The 19812-nt window shown below is 42.8% G+C and overlaps 1 protein-coding gene across 9 annotated transcripts in view; it reads right to left on the bottom strand.

The window, feature by feature from the left end:
- LOC144499610 (phospholipid scramblase 1-like) overlaps positions 1–19812 on the bottom strand; it is a 92707-nt gene that overhangs the window by 60645 nt on the left and 12250 nt on the right. For 4 of the 9 annotated variants that reach the window (XM_078221761.1, XM_078221764.1, XM_078221763.1 and 1 more), the window contains exons 2-3: positions 16066–16145; positions 1864–1962 (exon numbers count right to left, since the gene is read on the bottom strand). The gene's annotated coding sequence lies outside the window, so the exon portion shown is untranslated. Of the gene's footprint in view, positions 1–1863; positions 1963–16065; positions 16157–19812 lie in introns of those variants that run through there. The other 5 variants (XM_078221758.1, XM_078221765.1, XM_078221762.1 and 2 more) reach the window with 2 other exon arrangements.

The raw sequence follows: 19812 nt of genomic DNA, 5'->3' as shown, positions 1-19812 counted from the left end.
TTTCATAGTGTCCTCTTGTTCTACAGGATTGTTTCCACTCATACAGAATTCCATCCCTTTTTGTCCATAATCTCTTTACATTGCTGAATTTTAGTGTAATTTTTATTCTTACCCTGACTGGAATGAAACATCTATTTTGCTTCCAATTTCCACCATTCTCTCCCCTTCATGTTCTATGTCTGAATCTTCCTTTTCTCCGTTTTGGAAATAGTTTGACTGTTAAAGTTTCAAGGGATGTGGGTTTTGTTGGCTAGACCAGCATTCAGTGCCATCCCTAATTGCCCTTGAGAAGGTGGATGTTAACAGGCTTCTTGAACTACTGCAGTCCATGGGGTATAGGTACATCCATAGTGCTAATACACATCACAAGCCCACCACCTCCCATAGCTACCTTGACTACAATTTCTCTTCTTGCAAAGGATTCTATTACATTTTCACATTCTCACAGCTTCTATGGCTCTGTCCCAACTGTTCTAATGAAGCCAATACTATGTCTTCCATTTTCCGCAGCCGAGGATTTCCCTTCACTGTGACCGTGTCCATTCCATTTCCCACACTTCTTCCAAGAAGCACTATTGGATTTCCTTTGTCCTTGCCTTCCACCCCAGCAGCTTTCACATTTAAATCGATCACTCAGTACCATTTACACTACTTCCAGTACTATGTAATGTCCATGCATCTTCCCCTCCCCTTTCATATGAAAAACGTTCTCCGCGACACACTGATCCACTCTTCAAACGCCATCCCCACTTCCACACCTTCCACATTCTCAAGAAATGCAACATTTGTCTTTTACGTCCCCTTTCCCACTAGCTACAGCCTCCAACACTCCTTCCATGTGAAATGGTGATTTACTTGCATTTCTCTTAACTAAATAAACTGTAGTCACTGTTCCCAAGAGATGGCAGGTGGGGTAGTGCAAACACATGTCCATTCAGTCTACAACAGCGCCCCTGAAATTGCCATTTTAATTCTCCATTCCAATCAAAAGCCGACCTCTGTCCTCAGCCTCTTCCTCTGTTCCAATAAAACTCAATGAAAACTCAAGAAGCAGCAACTCCTCTGTCAATATGGCACTTACAGTTTTCCAGAATCACTTGGAGTTCAGAAACTTTAGATCATAACCACTAATCCCATTTCCTCAGAAAGCAGATGCTGATAATGGCTCTGCTGCTATCATTTACCCGTTCTCTGAATTTATCTTGTGCTTATTATTGTCCTCAACCTTATAGCACAAACCCTTTTCTCATTTAATCACCCTATCACAGAATTTATTTTGTTCCTTCATCACCTTCACCCATATTTTTGTACACGGACATCTCCCAGTCAATGGAAAGGTCATTGACTGGCAATGCTAATTTTTCCCCCTCCACAGAGGCTGTCTAATGTATTGAGAGATTCCAGTATTTTCTGCTTTTATTTCAGATTTCCAGAATCCACAGTATTTTATTGCCTTTCAAGTAAGAAAATTTCAATTAATTTCACTCAGGCCACATGGAATAAATGTTCGAAAAATATCATGAGATCCAAAACATCAACTGTTTACTAGTTTTTCATTGAGTGGCTGAGCCTGGCACACCAAGGAGTTAGCAGATTTTACCTTCAATCTGAGTCAAGACAGCTATTCTCAGCCAATAGGAACATACACAAACGAAGGACAGAAAAATATTGGCTCATCACGCTTGCCGTATTTCGTCAGGATGTGATTTAGGCTCTCTGCCCAACTCACCACTAGTGAGAATAGAGAAAAACCATTGCTTTTATAGGAAAATACTCAGATTCCTTTGTTCCCCCACAAGGCAATCAGGCAAGTTTCAATGGACCACAGTGGCTGAGACACAAATTCCCCAATTCCCCTCTTACCTTTTATGTTGACCACACTCAGGAATTCAACTCTAAATGCTTCAAGTGAAGTCGCATTACCATGCGTGCTGGCAACTTACTCCAGAGATCCACGTCTGTCTGCAGAAAGTAAAGAAAGAATGTGAACTTAGGAGTGCCTTTCACAACCGAAGGATGACATACATACTCCTATTCCCTGCTGCTGTATAATCTTTATCATACACCAAATGTAATGTGATCATTACTTTAAAGACCTCAAACTAATCTCCTCAAAAGTCCACACTTAAAATGGAAAACCACATCTCTCTAAAAACTAACACAGAAGATACAGTCTCAGTATTCCTCCTTAACAAGGAAGAAAATCAGTCAGCGTTGCTATTTCTGATCTTCATCCAGAGTGTGAAATGCAATAATAGAAAACAAAGGCAAAGTCTCTCACCTGAATAGCCAACCAAAAAGTAACAGACACCAGAGTGATTGATCACTGGAACTGTACTTCAGCAATGTTTATCTGTGCTCTTGTGACACCATGTAGCACATCAAATTCAAGCTGGTTCTTTGTGCAGCTATTAAATCAGGCTCATTCCGTTTTCTTTTATTATTGATTTTACAGGATGTGGACGTCACTGGCTAAGCGATGATTTATTGCCCATCTCTAATTGCCCTTGAGAAAGTAGTGGTGAGCTGCCTTCTTGAACTGCTGCAATCCCGGAGGTGTAGGTACCCCCGCAGTGTTGTTATGGAGGGAATTCCAGGATTTTGACCCAGTGACAGTGAAGGAACAGTGATATCGTTTCAAGACAGGGTGGTGAGTGACTTGAAGAGTAACTTCCAGGTGGTTGTGTCCCCATGTGTCTGCTGTCCTTCTAGATGGTAGTAGCTATGAGTTTGGAAGATATTGCCTAAAGATCCTTGGTGAGCACCTGCAATGCATCTTGTAAATGGTACACTGCTGTTACTGTGCATCAGTGGTGGAGGAAGTGAATGTTTGTGGATGGAGTGCCAATCAGGTGGGCCACTAAATCCGGGATGCTGTCAAGCTCAAGTGTTGTTGGAACTGCACTCACCCCGACAAGGGGAGAGTATTCCATCACACTCCTGACTTGAAGATTGTGGGCAGAGTTCCTAGCATATGGCCCGTTCTTGCAGCCACAGTATTTACATAGCTAGTCCAGTTTGAGTTTCTAATCAATGGTAGCCCCAGAATGTTGATAGTGGGAGATTTAGTGATATTAATGCTATTGAATGTCAATGGGGCAATGGTTAGGTTCTCTCTTGTTGAAGTAGCTATTACCTGGCACTTTGTGTGACATGACTGTTACTTGCCACTTGTTAGCCCAAACCTGGATATTGTCCGGGTCTTGTTACGTTTGGACACGGATTACTTCAGTATCTGAGAAGTCATGAATGGTGCTGAACATTCCCACTTCTGCTGTTATGATGGAGGGAAGGTCATTGATGAAGCAGCTGCAGAAGACTGGGGCTAGGACACTACCCTGAGGCACTCCTGCAGTGATATTCTGGAGCTGAGATAACTGACCTCTAACCACCACAACCATCTTCTTTTGTGCCAGGTATGGCTCCAACCAGCAGAGAGTTTTCCCCCCGATTTCCATTGACTTCAGTTTTCCTCTAGCTCCTTGATGCCAGACTCCGTCAAATGCAGCCTTAATTTCAAGAGCAGTTAATCTATCGCAGATGCCCTGCAAGTTTAGTTCCGTCAGGTGCCCACCCAATTTCCTTTGAAATAATTGATTATCTCTGTTTCCATCACCCTTGCAGGTAGCGAGTTCCATGTCAGTATCACTCAGTGCATTAAAAAAAAGTTCTTCCTCCTATCCCCCACACATCCCTTACTGAAAACCTTAAATCTGTTCCCCAGTCCTTCTAGCATCAGCTGATGGAACAGATATTACTTGTTTATTTTATCTAAGCCTGTTCTGTTATAATCTTGTACACCTTTATCAAATCTCCCTTCAATATGTTTTGCTCCAAGGAGAGGATTTACAGCTGTTCCAACCGAATTTGAGACTGTAGCTAAACTTCGGAGAACCAGAATCTTAAAAAATATTTCCATTTATAGAAGGAAATTTTGGGGTTTGTTGGGTTGAAAAAGATTAACAGTTACTGTCGTCTCCTGAGGTTTGACTTAATTGCCTGAGGCAACTGTAGAGGAATTTCCCAGTATTGGTCCCAAATTAGCCATAGATATTGTTCCTGGAATTTTTCCATGACGGGGAGAGGTGGGGCAGGCAGGGGTGTTGGTAAATGCAGATCAATGATGGGTGTGACTGCACCATACCCAATTAAGTGGGCTTTGCTCCAAACCTTTTGCATGTCCAACTGGAACAGAAATTGGAACAGAATTATGTTTTCCCTATTTGGAACTAGGTAGGGAAAAAAAAACCTACATTTAAGGAAATGCATAATTTATGTTCTGTTAAGTACTACAGATTAAGGTAAAATAATTTGCTAACATGTTAGCTTGCTTTTTCAGGGATCAAGAGAAGGGTGATTTGGGGGGATGGGGAAGGATAATGAAGGTCTCTTATGGAGCTACTGATCTGGTGTTTGCAAAAGTAATAATGGTAAAACTGTCAGTGTCCACTGTCATTACTCCTCTGAAACCAACAGCAATTTCTGGAAGCCACAAAGGCACTGTTGAATATTAAATGTTAAAAAGTACCTGGATGAGCACTTGGCACGTCATATCATTCAAGGCTATGGGCCAAATGCTGGTAAAATGGGATTAGGTGGGAGGTCAGGTGTTTCTCGCATGTTAGTGCAGACTTGATGGGCCAAAGGGCCTCTTCTGCGCTGTATGATTCTATGAAATGTAGAAGTTGCTGCCAGTGATTTTATGCTTCCCATAGGGTACACCGTTAAAGACCCTTAGATTGCAAACAGGTAAAAATCACTGAACTGATTAAATTGTTTTATTCTTGGTCTAGCTATAAAACAAACTTCAGAAAAAGATTGCAACTGAGCTTTTTTTGCTTCCCACCCCCCTCAGAATGTAGTAAGTTCATAATCAGTGCTGAACAACCTCACTGGCTAAAGAAAGCTAATTTTATATTTGTACAATGTCACATTTCTCTAGTAAGAAAAAAAGTGAATATTTTGTATAGGTTTCTTTGAGATTTCAGCCCATGTGTATATGTATGCTCCAATCACTGGTTTTGCAACCTATAACATTTAATTAAAAGTGAAAGTGAATTTTGCTTCCCAATTTGCTTTTGGGACAATACATCAGTGTGATTCGTATGCTCTCATACTGGCGAAGAGGAAGCCCACACTATAGTGATCGCGAGATCTTTGTGAGCAGCTTTCTCCAAGAGTTGTGTCACTTTGCCGCTGACCGTGAAATTTGAACCACCATTAGCTCTTTGAAACTATCCTTTTTTAATATAATTAGAAGTCCCATTTACCATGAGCTATGTTTTCGTTGTTGTGAAGTCTGGTACTGGACCTCCTGTCTGCCATCCCAAAAACCAGACGGACCGAAACCAGCATCAGGCATTGCTGTCCATCACATCTTTTATCAACAAGGGGTTGATTTACAGGATTCCATTGATGACTCCAAACGTGATTATTTTTCCCCTGTTAATTAGTTATTTTTAGATGTATTTTGTGTCAAGCATTGGAGGTGAAGAGGTACTCCCGGTACACTGTGTATCTAACATGGTACATTGATCCCCAGCTCCTTGCGTTCAGCCTTATTTCATGTCAGGATTAACTGCACAGAAACCAGCCTGGTCTGCCCCTCATCCCTTCCCCACCCTGACAGGGTGCAGCTTGGCAGAGAAATCGGCTCAACTTTAAGTTTTAAATATCTTATCCCACGCCCCAACCCTCCCAAACTCTGGAAATTCCCAAAACTGGCAGACATCTGGCCCTGAGCTTCCGAGGTAGAGTGCAGGACCTGTAATTGCTGCCTCATCTAGCCCACTGTTGTTACTAACCATCACTTGTGTTTCCATAGGAACATTTTTATATCTATATTTTGTGGTTTTTATTTGGAACTAGGTCGGGAGAAAGTTTTTTTTTAAGTTCTTAATTTAAGGGAAAATGCACAATTTAAGTGTTAAAAGTTAAAGATAATTTGCAAACATGTTGGGTGGGATTCTCCGGCCACGCTTGTCCCAAAACCAGAGAATCCTGCCTGAGGTCAAAGGCGTGGTCCGCCCCCACCTGCTATGATTTCCATGGCAGGCAGGACGGGAGAATTCATTAACTTACTATTCTAGGGACCAGGGGATAGAAAAGGAGGGGGGGGGGGGGGCGGGAGAGAAGATAATTTAGGTACAATTAATTATTTTTAAAATGGAGTACAACTTTACAGTCTAATTTCTACGCTACAAGTTTCCCAATAGACCTAACTTATATGAAGTTGATCTTCTCTACACCCTAGCTATGACTATAATACTATATTCTGCACCCTCTCCTTTCCTTCGCGGTATGCTTTGTCTGTATAGAATGCAAGAAACAATATTTTTAACTGTATCCCAATACATGTGACAATAATAAATCAAATCATATTCAAAGTGTACATTTATGGGAAGGAGCAAGATAGGCTGTATGTTGCATAGGTTCAAATACTTAGGTATTGAGCACTGGTATATTCCAAGATTTATCGAATAACGTGATGGTGAAGATTGGAAATCAGCCATGCAGGAGGTGTGGGGTGTGGAGAGGGAGTTGAGCAGAGCTGCAGGGAGAGGGAGCGGGGAGGAAGCAATGGAAGTGAGCTGTACCAAGTGGAACAGGCAGGGAGGCAAGTGATTGGAGATGAGGGGAGAGGAGGCTGGGTCAGAGGAAGGGGGCCAGTATTGTGAGTAGAGCCAGGGATGCTGCGAGATGGTGCCAGAGTGTTTTGACACTCCTCACTGAACAGGCTCGACTTGCTAAGAGCAGCCCTAAATAAATCAGTGCAAGTAACAGTGCACGATTTGGTCCACATTTACATACTGATAGGCCCCAGTGGAACCATTAGAGTAGACTCCCATTCAAGGGTCAAAATAATTTGTCCCCACCCGCGAGCACTCCCCCCAACGAGAGAGCGATTTTTTGAATTTCGGGGGTTCCTTTTGCATTTTCACATGAGTAGTTCAGGGTCCCATTCTTCCTTAGTCCCTTAGTATTTTCTCTCAAATTTGGATTCTAATCAAAATTCTGGTTTACAATAATGAACTACGATCAGATTCATTTCAAGCAGCTGAACACCAGCCAACAAAGCTGCCTGCTTCACTGGCACCCTGTCCACAAACATTCATTCGCTCCACCATTGAAGAACAGTGCCAGCAGTGTGCACCATTTACAAGATGCATTGCAGGAACTCACCAAAGCTTCTCAGACTGCAACTCCCAAACCCTCGACCACTACCATCTAGGAGGACAGGGATAGCTGACACATGGGAACACTACCACCTGGAAGTTCCCCTTCAAGGCACCGACCATCCTGACTTGAAAATATATCACCATTACTTCACTTTCACTGGGTCAAAACTCTGGAACACCCTCCCGAACAGAACTGTGGGTGTACCTACACCACAGTACTGTTAGGGTTCAATGCAGTGGTTCAAAAACAGTAAGCAGTCTCACAACGCCAGGTTAAAGTCCAACAGGTTTATTTGGTAGCACAAGCCACAAGCTTTCGGAGCGCTGCTCCTTCACCAGGTGAGTGAGAGTTCTGTTCACAAACAGGGCATATAAAGACACGAACTCAATTTACAAAATAATGGTTGGAATGTGAGTCTTTACAGGTAATCAAGTCTTAAAGGTACAGACAATGTGAGTGGAGAGAGGGTTAAGCGCAGGTTAAAGAGATGTGTATTGTCTCCAGCCAGGACAGTTAGTGAGATTTTGCAAGACCAGGCAAGTTTTGGGGGTTACAGATAGTGTGACATGAACCGAAGATCCCGGTTGAGGCTGTCCTCACGTGTGTGGAACTTGGCTATCAGTTTCTGCTCAGCGATTCTGTGTTGTCGTGAAGGCCGCCTTGGAGAACGCTTACCCGAAGATCAGAGGCTGAATGCCCGTGACTGCTGAAGTGTTTCCCAACAGGAAGAGAACACTCTATTGTCTGGAGACAATACACATCTCTTTAACCTGCGCTTAACCCTCTCTCCACTCACATTGTCTGTACCTTTAAGACTTGATTACCGGTAAAGACTCGCATTCCAATCATTATTTTGTAAATTGAATTTGTGTCTTTGTATGCCCTGTTTGTGAACTGAAATCTCACTCACCTGGTGAAGGAGCAGCGCTCCGAAAGCTTGTGGCTTGTGCTACCAAATAAACCTGTTGGACTTTAACCTGGTGTTGAGACTTCTTACTGTTCTTACTCCAGTCCAACGCCGGCATCTCCACATAGTGGTTCAAGAAGGCAGCTCACCACCACTTTCTCAACGGTCATTAGGGATGGGCCATGAATGCTGGAGTAGCAGCAATGTCTATGTCACTTGAAGTAATTTTTTAAAATTCCATCAACTTGGCCCAGTGAAACAAAAATCGCTGGGCACAGAGCATGGTTGTTAATCTCCAGGAAAAAAATGAACATAAATTCGATCCATGTTGTAATCTAATCAAGGATTTCAATTGTAAGCGAACTGAACTTCACTGACAACTTAGATAAATGCTTCCTCACAATGCAAGATAAATGACATCTTTCCAACTGATTTCTGGTTTATGACACCTTATTTGAAATATCAGTTTAAAATATCAAGATATTAAAAGTAATAAAACAGATCCACCTCTCTCCACCCCCACTGGGTTGGGAGGGAGACTCTCAGACAGAGTTTGTGCTGCTTCCCACCAGCTGCTCCAAAGGTGGTTAGTTAAAGCTGGGCCCAGACAGTTACAGGCAGAACCCCAAGGCCCAGAGCTGGGGCTTAGCGAATCCCTGCCAAGGCAACAAGCGCACAACAGAGAGAGCTGCTCCGTCCTTACAGGTAGTGGTCCCAGCAGCTGGTACCTGCTCAGGGCAAAGCTGAGACCCACTCCCCCAGAGCTCATCTTAGTTCTCCATCAGCCACGTCTATTGACTACTGCACAATGTGCCAAGGGTCACTATGCCATGCATATCGAGACCAGAGCCTTCACCTACCTGACCACCAGAGATCCTGGAGTTGGCCAGCAACATGGCCTGGGACAAGACCAAACCTGCATCATCCCCCACCACCTCCAGCTCACTATTCACAATGAAAAGGAACTCAACCAACTACTGGGAGGGCTCTTCATGGCCCAGGGTGGGGTCCTGCCCACCATCCAGGCCATGCTGCTGTCTAAGAAAGTCAGACACCCCAGCAAGGTAAAAGATGTTTAAAGAGCAGAAGGGAGAACTGTGATTGGGAGCAGCAACATGGGAGATACAGAATCTGTGATTGGAGCAGGAACTCCTCACAGGCTCTGTCCGCCACACTCGCTGCTCCTACAGTCAACATACACCGGGGTAATGGTGATGGTGACCCTGCTTGAATTTTTCACATCTCTCCCCACCCCATCATGGAGTTTTGGGGGCTGTTTGTGAAGTTTTCAGGAAAATGAGTTTAAAAAATAAATTTGCCACTATATTTTGAACCCTACTCCCATGGAGCCATTTCTGACAAACCACACGTTCTGACTTTCAGCGGGAGTCGGTCCTCAATAATGGCGAATATCTCAGTATTTGCCACAATTGGAAATTTAAGATCTGGACCAATATGATTTTGTGCTGCAGACATTTCTGCTAGTTCATTTTCAATATATTTATTTCATGCAGAAACTATGTCTAAGCCTGGCCAATGTAAATCTGCATCATATCACTAGGGAAAATTTGAAATGCACAGCCCCAATCCGCCACAAATTCAGCAGGTTTTGGGGTGTCTGGGTTACACATTCTGCAGCAGCAAGTCTGTAATTATACTTTGTTAATTAGGCGCTCTTTCTGATATTCTGCCATCAATTTAACTTTAACACTGGCTGCATGGTTCAGATTAGGGATCCTAAAATCTCAAAATAAAGTGCAGGTCTCAGTATGTGGAAAGCACACGAAATACAGAACAGCAAAGAAAAAGCATTTCAGAAGCCAGGATTCAGTAAACAAAGTTTGGGGACTCATTCAAAACTCTCAAATTCCACACTTCCACTTGAAACTGGTGTAATATGGCTGCAAAATAGAATAATTTATGCTTCTATCTCTTGCTGGCTTAGAGTAACTGGTAGGCAAATAAGCTCAGTAGAGGCTCAATGGCAGATTTTAGATGGGCCCCAAAAGGGGAAATCACTTCCTCCCGAGGTTTCTTATTCAAAAATCGATTCTGCATGATCCCAACACAGCACAGAGACCAGAAACAGATTCACCCCCATGGATAGGATCCAAGCTTCAGGACAAATATAATTTCAAGAAAACAGATAGTATTGTGAATGGAGTGGTATTGGCATGACATGATAGCAGAATGCCATAGGGGTCTGTACTGTGGCTGTTTTACTGGACAATTTGGAACTAAAGCAAGAACAAGACTAAACTTGCACATTGACACCAAATCTCCAGCAAAGACTGGCGGGTTTTTTTAAATTAGTGTCACAAGTAGGCTTACATTAACACTGTAATGAAATTACTGTGAAAATCCCCTGGTCGTCACACTGCAGTGTCTGTTCGGGTACACAGAGGGGCAATTTAGCATGGCCAATGCACTTAATCAGCACATCTTTCAGACTGTGGGAGGAAACCCACGCAGACACATGGAGAATGTGCAGATTCCACACAGAGTGACCCAACCCAGGTCCCTGGCGCTGTGAGGCAGCAGTGCTAACCACTGTGCCACCAAATGGAGGCAGGGAATAAACATTAGGAAAACAGCATTCCAAATATGCTTTCCCAATTTATGTCTTGTCATCCTTCTTGGAATAATCAAAAGGAATGATTTTTCTTATCTATCAATACTGCTTAATTCTATGCAACAACAATCTTACATCTTGTGCACATCTACCAGGCCATAACTAAAAGGTGGCATCCATAGACATAGAAAAACATGACAATTGTATAAATAACCCATTATCTGCTCTTTTATCCATTCTAATTATATTGGTGAAAATATCCCAAAGTGTTATATATTTAGAAATGTTGCAGGTTGCTCAAGAGCTGATCATATGATTTGATGTTGATGTTATCAGGCTGTTGCCACAGGCTGCTTTTTACTTTCAGTTTGGGGGAAAAAGCCTCCTGGAATAAATCTTTTCTTTTTGTGCAAAAACCCACACCCCTAAAACAGTTAGGACATTACAGAAAAAAAATTGGCGACAAGATGGGATTTTGTTGCATGGAGAACATCAAAAAAGATCCCAAGTAGAAGGAAAAAAATTGTGCGTCCTCCCACTTTGAATATTAGAAAGGCTGGGGGGAAGCAATAACAGGATTAAAGGTTGAAATGCCAGTGAAGGAAGAATCAAGAAAAAGAAAGCTCTGTGGTTTTAAAAGAGGGGGTTTTCTGATCAGAGAAGGGAAAGATTCTTGGCTGTATCTGATGCTTTGCTGCACAGCTGGGGTTGTTCGAAAAAAGTCAGCGATCTCCAGGATAAAAAGGGGAGTACTGGAAGACAGTATATATATTTTTCTTGAGTCACTCGTGCCTGCAAGATGGGTTAATTAGGATCCATGAGTCCTTTCAATGAGGAAAATTAATCATGAAGTTCCTATGCAGAGTGTTTTTATAAGTAAATACCAGCTTTTACAGAGGTGTATAAAATTATGAAAGGCATAGATAGGGTGAACGGTGGGAAGCTTTTCCCCAGGTCGGTGGTGACGTTCACGAGGGGTCATAGGTTCAAGGTGAAGGGGGGGGTGGGGGGGAGGTTTAACACAGATATCAGAAGGACATATTTTACACAGAGGGTGGTGGGGGCCTGGAATTCGCTGCCAGGCAAGGTGGTGGAGGCGGACACACTGGGAACGTTTAAGACTTATCTAGATAGCCATATGAACGGAGTGGGAATGGAGGGATACAAAAGAATGGTCTAGTTTGGACCAGGGAGCGGCACGGGCTTGGAGGGCCGAAGGGCCTGTTCCTGTGCTGTATTGTTCTTTGTTCTTGTTCTTTTCTCAGTACAATAGGAAGTAAAACTTTGCTCTGGAACTTGTTTCATCCAGCAAAGCCAGAAACTAAAGCATATTATGACTTGACAAAGATCCTTGAAGAGCATTACTCTCCAAAACCACTGATCATAACAGAATGGTTCAGATTCCACTGAAGACAAAAGCATTGCTCACTTTATGACAACCTTAAAATGGCTGGCACAACATCAAGTTTGATGACTCATTAGAAGATTCTCTTCGTGATCGTCTAGTTTGCGGTCTCCAAAATGAGGCTATCCAAAGAAGTTTGCTTACTGAACATGCTTTAACATTGAAGAAATCCCAATTCAATGGAACTGGCTACTAAAGAGGCTTCACAATTTGATGCAAGAATGAAGATCCAGAAGTTGGGAACTGCCCATAAGAAGTCAAAACAGCATGTCACAGATGTGTCAAAATTGGCCATTCAGCAAGTGAATGTTGAAGCAAGGATAGTCACTGCAAGAATTGTGGCAAAATGGGTCACATTGCAAAAGCTTATTGGGCTAGACCAGGTTCCCGGATAAGAATACTCAGTAGAAAAATCTGGATACCTTCATGAAGAACAATAAATTGCATTCTTCAAAAAGAATTTACAACATGAAAGAAAAGAATTACAATTGTGAAGAAGAGAATGTCCAGAAAGGTGAGGGGGAGCTCCAACTGAACGTCCTATCCATACAGTGTGGATCACATAGATTCTGGGTCATTTCGAAGTTAAGTGGACAACTTGTTACGATAGGTGATACTGTTGCTACTGTGCCTTAAATTCCAGAGACTACATGCCAGCAAAAGCTGAAGCATCTTCCTTTAAAACCAGCTGATGTGATTTTAAAGGGCATACACTGAAGAGTTCATGCTGTAAAAATGTTACATCATGGATAACGTAGAGTGAGTGGATAAACAGCGGAGTTGCCTCTCCATGTGGTCCATGGTAATTTTCCAGCTCTGTTTGGAAGATCATTGTTGGAGAAGATTAAGTTTAATTGGAGTGCTGTCAACAGACTGGTCGCTGACCAGATCTACGCACATTTCGGACAAGAGTGTTTTCAAAGAGACACTTGGCTCAATGAGTTCAAGTGAAACATAAGATACAGCTATATGCAATTCGTCCCAAGGTCAAAGCAGCATTAATGTGATTTGTTAACACTGGCGTGCTATAACTGGTTACAAATGAATGACAGTGCTACCCCCTCCTACCTGTTATGAAAGCAGATGGTTCAGTTTGCACTCGTGGTGATTCTCATAGAATCCATACAGTGCAGAAAAAGGCCATTTGACCCAAAAAGCCTGCACCTACTCTGACAGAGCATCTTACCCAGGCGCACCCCATCCCCGCAACCCCAAGTATTTACCCTGCTAATCGCCCTAACCTACACATCTTTGGACACCAAGATGTTGAGATCAAAAAGGAGGTGGTACTGGGGTTCTTGAGAAACATTAAGGTAGACAAGTCCCCAGGACCTGATGGGATATCTCCCAAAATATTGAGAGGGGCACAGGAGGAAATTGCTGGGGTCTTGACAGAAATCTTTGTATCCTCACTGGCTACAGGGGAGGTCCCAGAGGATTGGAGAATAGCCAATGTTGTCCCTTTGTTTAAGAAGGGTAGCAAGAATAATCCAGGTAATTACAGGCCGGTGAGCCTTACGTCAGTGGTAGGGAAATTATTGGAGAGGATTCTTCGAGACAGGATTTGCTCCCACTTGGAAATAAGTGGATGTATTAGTGAGAGGCAACATGGTTTTGTGAAGGGGAGGTCATGTCTCACTAACTTGATCGAGTTTTTCGAGAAAGTGATGAGGATGATTGAGGTTAGGGCAGTGGATGCTGTCTACATGGACTTCAGTAAGGCCTTTGACAAGGTCCATTATTGGCAGACTGGTGCAGAAGGTGAAATCACATGGGATCAGAGGTGAGCTGGCAAGGTAGATACAGAACTGGCTCGGTCATAGAAGACAGAAGGTAGCAATGGAAGGGTGCGTTTCTGAATGGAGGGTTGTGACAAGTGACGTTCCTCAGGGATCAGTGCTGGGACCTTTGCTGTTTGTTATATATATATATATATATGATTTAGAGGAAAATGTAACTGGTTTGATTAGTAAGTTTGCGGATAGCGATGAGGACCATCAGAGGGTACAGCAGGATATAGATCGGTTGGAAATTGGGCAGAGAGATGGCAGATGGAGTTCAATCCAGACAAATGTGAGGTAATGCATTCTGGAATGTCTAATACAGATAGGAAATATACAGTAAATGGCAGAACCCTTAAGAGTATTGATAGGTAAAGGGATCTGGGTGTACAGGTACACAGGTCACTGAAAGTGGCAACGCAGGTGGAGAACGTAGCCAAGAAGGCATACAGCATGCTTGCCTTCATCGGCAGGGGTATTGAGTTTAAAAATTGGCAAGTCATGTTAGAATCATAGAAAATCATAGAAACCCTACAGCACAGAAAGAGGCCATTCGGCCCATCGAGTCTGCACTGACCACAATCCCACCCAGGCCCTACCCCCATTTCGCTACATATTTACCCACTAATCCCTCTAACCTACACATCTCAGGACACTAAGGGCAATTTTAGCATGGCCAATCAACCTAACCTGCACATCTTTGGACTGTGGGAGGAAACCGGAGCACCCGGAGGAAACCCACGCAGACACGAGGAGAATGTGCAAACTCCACACAGCCAGTGACCCAAGCATGTTGCAGCTTTATAGAAGCTTAGTTAGGCCGCACTTGGAATATAGTGTTCAATTCTGGTCGCCACACTACCAGAAGGATGTGGAGGCTTTGGAGAGAATGCAGAAAAGATTTACCAGGATGTTGCCTGGTATGGAGGGCATTAGCTATGAGGAGAGTTTGGAGAAACTTGGTTTGTTCTCACTGGAATGTTGGAGGTTGAGGGGCGACCTGATAGAAGTCTACAAGATTATGAAGGGCATGGACAGAATGGATAGTCAGAAGCTTTTTCCCAGATGGAAGAGTCAATTACTAGGAGACATAGGTTTAAGGTGTGAGGGGCAACGTTTAAAGGAGATGTACGATGCAAGTTTTTTTTTTTTACACAGAGGGTGGTGGGTGCCTGGAACTCACAGCTGGGGCTGGTAGTGGAAGCAAATACGATAGTGAGTTTTAAGGGGCGCCTTGACAGGTACATGAATAGTATGGGAATAGAGGGATACGGTCCCCTTAAGGGTAGGGGGTTTTAGTTCAGTCAGGCAGCATGGTCGGTGCAGGGGCTGTAATTTTCTTTGTTCTTTGTCTCATTTAGCATGGCCAATCCACCTAACCTGCACATCTTTGGACTCTCGGAGGAAACCGGAGCACCAGGAGAAAACCCATACAGGCAAGGGAGAACTTGCAAACTCCACACAGACAGTCACCCAAGGCTGGACTTGAACACGGGTCTCCGGCACTGAGGCAGCAATGCTAACCACAGACACTTTGCTGCGCTCTTTTTACAACCATAAATCAACTGTTGTGTGCTAATCTATATCCGCTTCCTTTAATTGAAAATTTGTCTGTTGGGTTATCAGATGGACAGAAATTCATCAAGATTGATCTTTCACAAGCACATTTACAGATGAATGTAGCCACTCAATCTCAACCATACCTTACCATTGTTACTCATCAAGGTCTTTTTCATTATAAAAGATTGCCTTTTGCAATAACATTCATACTCGCCCTATTCCAAAGATTGATGGATCAGATTAAGTCATCTCTCTGATGTACAATGTTACCTGGATGATGGTTCATTTTAATCTGAAACTACTATTATTGCTGGCTTGGGACACTTCACCTTCATGGAAGTGGGCCAGTAGTTTCACATATTATGCCTTCAGGAGAGCAACCACCAATAGCTTTTGCTTCACATACTCTGACTAGTGGTGAATCTAACTAAGCTGAGCGAGAAAAAGAAGCATTGAGTATAATTTTTGGCATCTGAATGACTCATCATTATTTATATGATTATCATTTCACATTATTAACAGATCATCAACCCTTTACTATTTTTGGGCTGTATAAAGAAATACTGTCATTAGTTGCTAGTCAATTGCAAAGATGATCTCGGTGCATTATGGTGTAAAGTATTGTAAATCAAAGTGCCATGCTAATAATTGTCGTACTTACCTTTACCTATTGAGCAGATACCACCAACTAGTTTTGCTAATATTCTTTATTTTTGCTAGTAGATCATTTGCCTGTAACAACTTCAAAGACATATCAGAAATAATCCTGTGATTGGGAACATGATGGATATGGTATTAAAAGGAACGATAGCTGGAATGCATCGTCCACATCCTGATTTGAAACTTCATGCATCACGAAAACTTGATTTGACCATGCAAGGTGGATGTCTATTGTGAGGAATCCGAGTGCTCATTCCTCCTAGTCTGCATGGAAATGTTCTTTAACAACTAGATTCATAGAATCCTACAGTGCAGAAAGAGGCCATTCGGCCCATCGAGTCTGCATCAAGCACAATCCCACCCAGGCCCTATCCCCACATATTTACCCACTAATCCCTCTAACCTATGAAGGACATCCTGGAAAAGTCCTGATGAAGGAGTTAGCATGCAGTTATTTGTAGTGGCTGGGTCTGGATGCTAAGATGAGGAAAAAGTGGGACATTGTCAATCCTATGCATGAATAAAAAATACACCACCAATGTCTCCTTTACACCCCTGGGAATGGCATGAAGTGCCATGGCAACAATTACATGTAAATTTTGGTGATCCATTTGAGGGTTACGTGTTCTTAGTCATAATTGATCTAAAATATCTGAACAAACCATTGAAAAACCTGACAAGATTTGGTAAGTTCTTTGGTAAGTTCTTTGGTAAGTTCTTTGGTAATACAAGATTTGGTAAACCAGAGCAGATTGTTAGAGATAATGGTTCATGGTTTACTTCACTAGAGTTTGAGGATTATCTCAAAGCAAATGGTATTCATCATATAAAATCCACACCCTATCCATCGACCAATGGATTAGCTGAAAGATTCATACAAAACTTGAAACATTCTTTAAAAGCTTCAAAAGAGCAAGGTTCATTATCACATCACATGAATAGCTTTTTGGCATCTTATAGAAACACTACTCATGCAATTATCCAAAGTTCACCTGCATTACTACTCTGAGAAAAAGTTGAGAGCTACATTTGATTTGTTATCACCTCCAGATATTTCAGAGATAGTAGAGCCTCAACAACAATCTCAAGTTGCTGGACTAAAAGTGAGGGCAAAACAACACTAATTTCAACAATGAAGTCGAGTATTAGCATATAATTATGCCATAAGTGAGAAATGGGTGCCAGCCATAGTTTTAGCAAAAACAGGTTCAATTTCTTACATGGTTCAAACTGAAGATGAACTAGTATGGCGACGCCTTGCTGACCAATTGTTATCATCTGAAAACGATTTCTCAGAATCATTTCTCCGAAGTACCAACTTCTTTCGGCCATAGTGTTGTGAAAATTACTATGGAAAACAATTGAATCTGAGTTGCTTGATGATTTTCCTATGCTACTATACAAAGTAAGAATGACAAAAACTTAATTCCAAGAGAAGTTCCAAATGATACTGCTGGGGTCAAGGACAGCCAAATTTCAGAATATCGTATGCAACCAAAGAGGAATAGACCTCCTTCTGATGGACTTTCTTATTGCCTGTGTATAATGATTAGTAGTGCATGGTATGATTAGATATAGTACTGTGTGTAGAGTATTATCAATCCTATTTATAGCATCATAGTAAATTGTTGTCATGACCACAGAAGCAAACGGAGAGGGATGCTATAGATTTAAGAGTTGCAGGTTTCTTTAAGAGCTGATCACAGGATTTGATGGCCATGTCATTAGGGTTTTGACACAGGCCATTGTTTTACTTTCAGTTTATACTCTGTACAGAAAGAAGCTCCTGGAATAAATCTGTTGTTGTAAATTTGAATCTACATGTGCAAACCACCGCGGCGATTCTCCCATAAAAATTTGAAGTGTCGAATCTACCTAAAAACTGGAGTATATCATGCTGTTATTTTTTCAGTGGGAGTTTAAAAATGAATCTCCCACACTCCTTGTGCACCGCAGAGTGCACTAGTATAAATCCCATTGAAAATCCGTGGGCAGGGCCTATTCCCGCTGGAGAGGCCGGCAGCATAGCGGAGATCAGCATTTGCACAGTGTTCCCGCACTGCTGGCCTTCCCAATTGCTGGCCAGCCCTGTGACCCCCGCAATGCCCCTCCCCACCCCGAAACCTGATCCCTGGTCTCCTGGAATAGTCCAGACCAGTCTCGACCCCCCCCACCTCAATGGCCAGATCTAATCACTGGCCTCCCTCCCCCACGGGTCCCACCTACAGAGTGGTGTGGAAGTTGGAACCAACCGTTAGCAGGCAAAGGGTCTGAGTCTGCTTTGCAGTATGAGTGAGCCCTTGAGAGACCACAGAATGTTCCAAGTGCTGCTCGTGGTTCAAGAAAACACAGATGTTTATTGAATATTGCTAAAAATGTCAAGAATTCTGTGCAGCGGTGTGCATAAGTGATAATATTCAAAAGAAGAATTGAAATATTGCTGAATTCTATTGGTTGAAAGTGTGCACCAGACTGTAAGGCTATTGGTGCTTTAACTGGCATATTCTCTCTCGTTGGCTAAAAAGTGCTATAACTGACACTGTTTTGCGGAACTCTTAGAACATCATAGTGAGATCACTGTGTTTGTTCTCCTTGTGTGCAAGTAATAAAGCTTGGAAGATTGAATACTCACCGTGCATTGTCTGGTTAAACCTTCACAGTGACAGTGGGACCTTCCCACCGATTGCCCCCCAGAGGCCCCGCCCCCTTGGCACTGCCCCATGCCAGATGGGCAGTACCAAGGTGCCGCTGGGGCATTGCCACTTTGCTCCTTGGGTATTGCCAGGGGGCCCAGGCTGGCACTGCCATGGTGCCAATGCCAAGGGATTACCCCCTGGCACCTGGCCTCTGTGGGGCCTCGAATGCCCCCCCTTCCTTCATTCCAGCGGGGTTGGGAGATGCTAGCGGGCCTGGCGATTTTATCCCCGGGCCCGCTAATGACATTTAAATTATAGTAAAATTAGGTGGTTCATATTTGTTCAGCTCCGTGCCTATTTCTGGCATAGAGCTGACGGCACCAGATATCCAGCACTGGAAGATGCGTTCAGGCCCGGGTGCCTGCGAAATGGCCCCCACTAGAGTCTCCCAGCCCGCTGTGCTAAAAGAGCAGTGCAGCAGAATGGGAGAATCGCCCTACATATCTTTTCTTTTTGTGAAAAAACCCACATCTTAATATGGTTTGCATTGTGTAATGTACAAATTAATTCAAAACAAATATTCAATTTACTGGACCGACAAGACCAGATACCAATTAACACTGAGCAACCATGCCATTGAAGAACCCTAGGTTTTTCAAATTCAACACCCCAATTTTGAATCAGGAACTACCATAAAATGCTCAAATAATTGTTAAACTACATTCAGCCACATTCAACTGGCCATATGACAAATACATGGAAACATATATAATTCTGGGGGAGACAAATCAAATTTTATCCATTCAAATTAGTAATTCAATCTTAAAACATCAACAAGCTGCTCAGTTTACCTTTCTGTCTCTGGGGGCAAAAGCTCAAATCTTGGTTTTGTTCCAGAATTAGAAATTTCATTGGGACCTATGAGTATTTAGAAGAATTCAGCTCCTGTTGATAATGTGGTGAGGGAGATGTGCATCATCAGTTTTGCGCTTTACAATTCAGGCTTTTGGAAGTACAATATCCAGAGTACACAATGACAACCAGCTAGAACATTTGCAACACAATTGAGAGGCACAAACAACATTGGTACTTTCAGCAACGCTATGGCTTGA

The sequence above is a fragment of the Mustelus asterias genome, chromosome 10 (genome assembly GCF_964213995.1).
Source record: "Mustelus asterias chromosome 10, sMusAst1.hap1.1, whole genome shotgun sequence".
Taxonomy (NCBI): domain Eukaryota; kingdom Metazoa; phylum Chordata; class Chondrichthyes; order Carcharhiniformes; family Triakidae; genus Mustelus; species Mustelus asterias.
The sequence above is the reverse complement of the archived record's forward strand: the minus strand, read 5'-3'. Positions and strand labels throughout refer to the sequence as shown.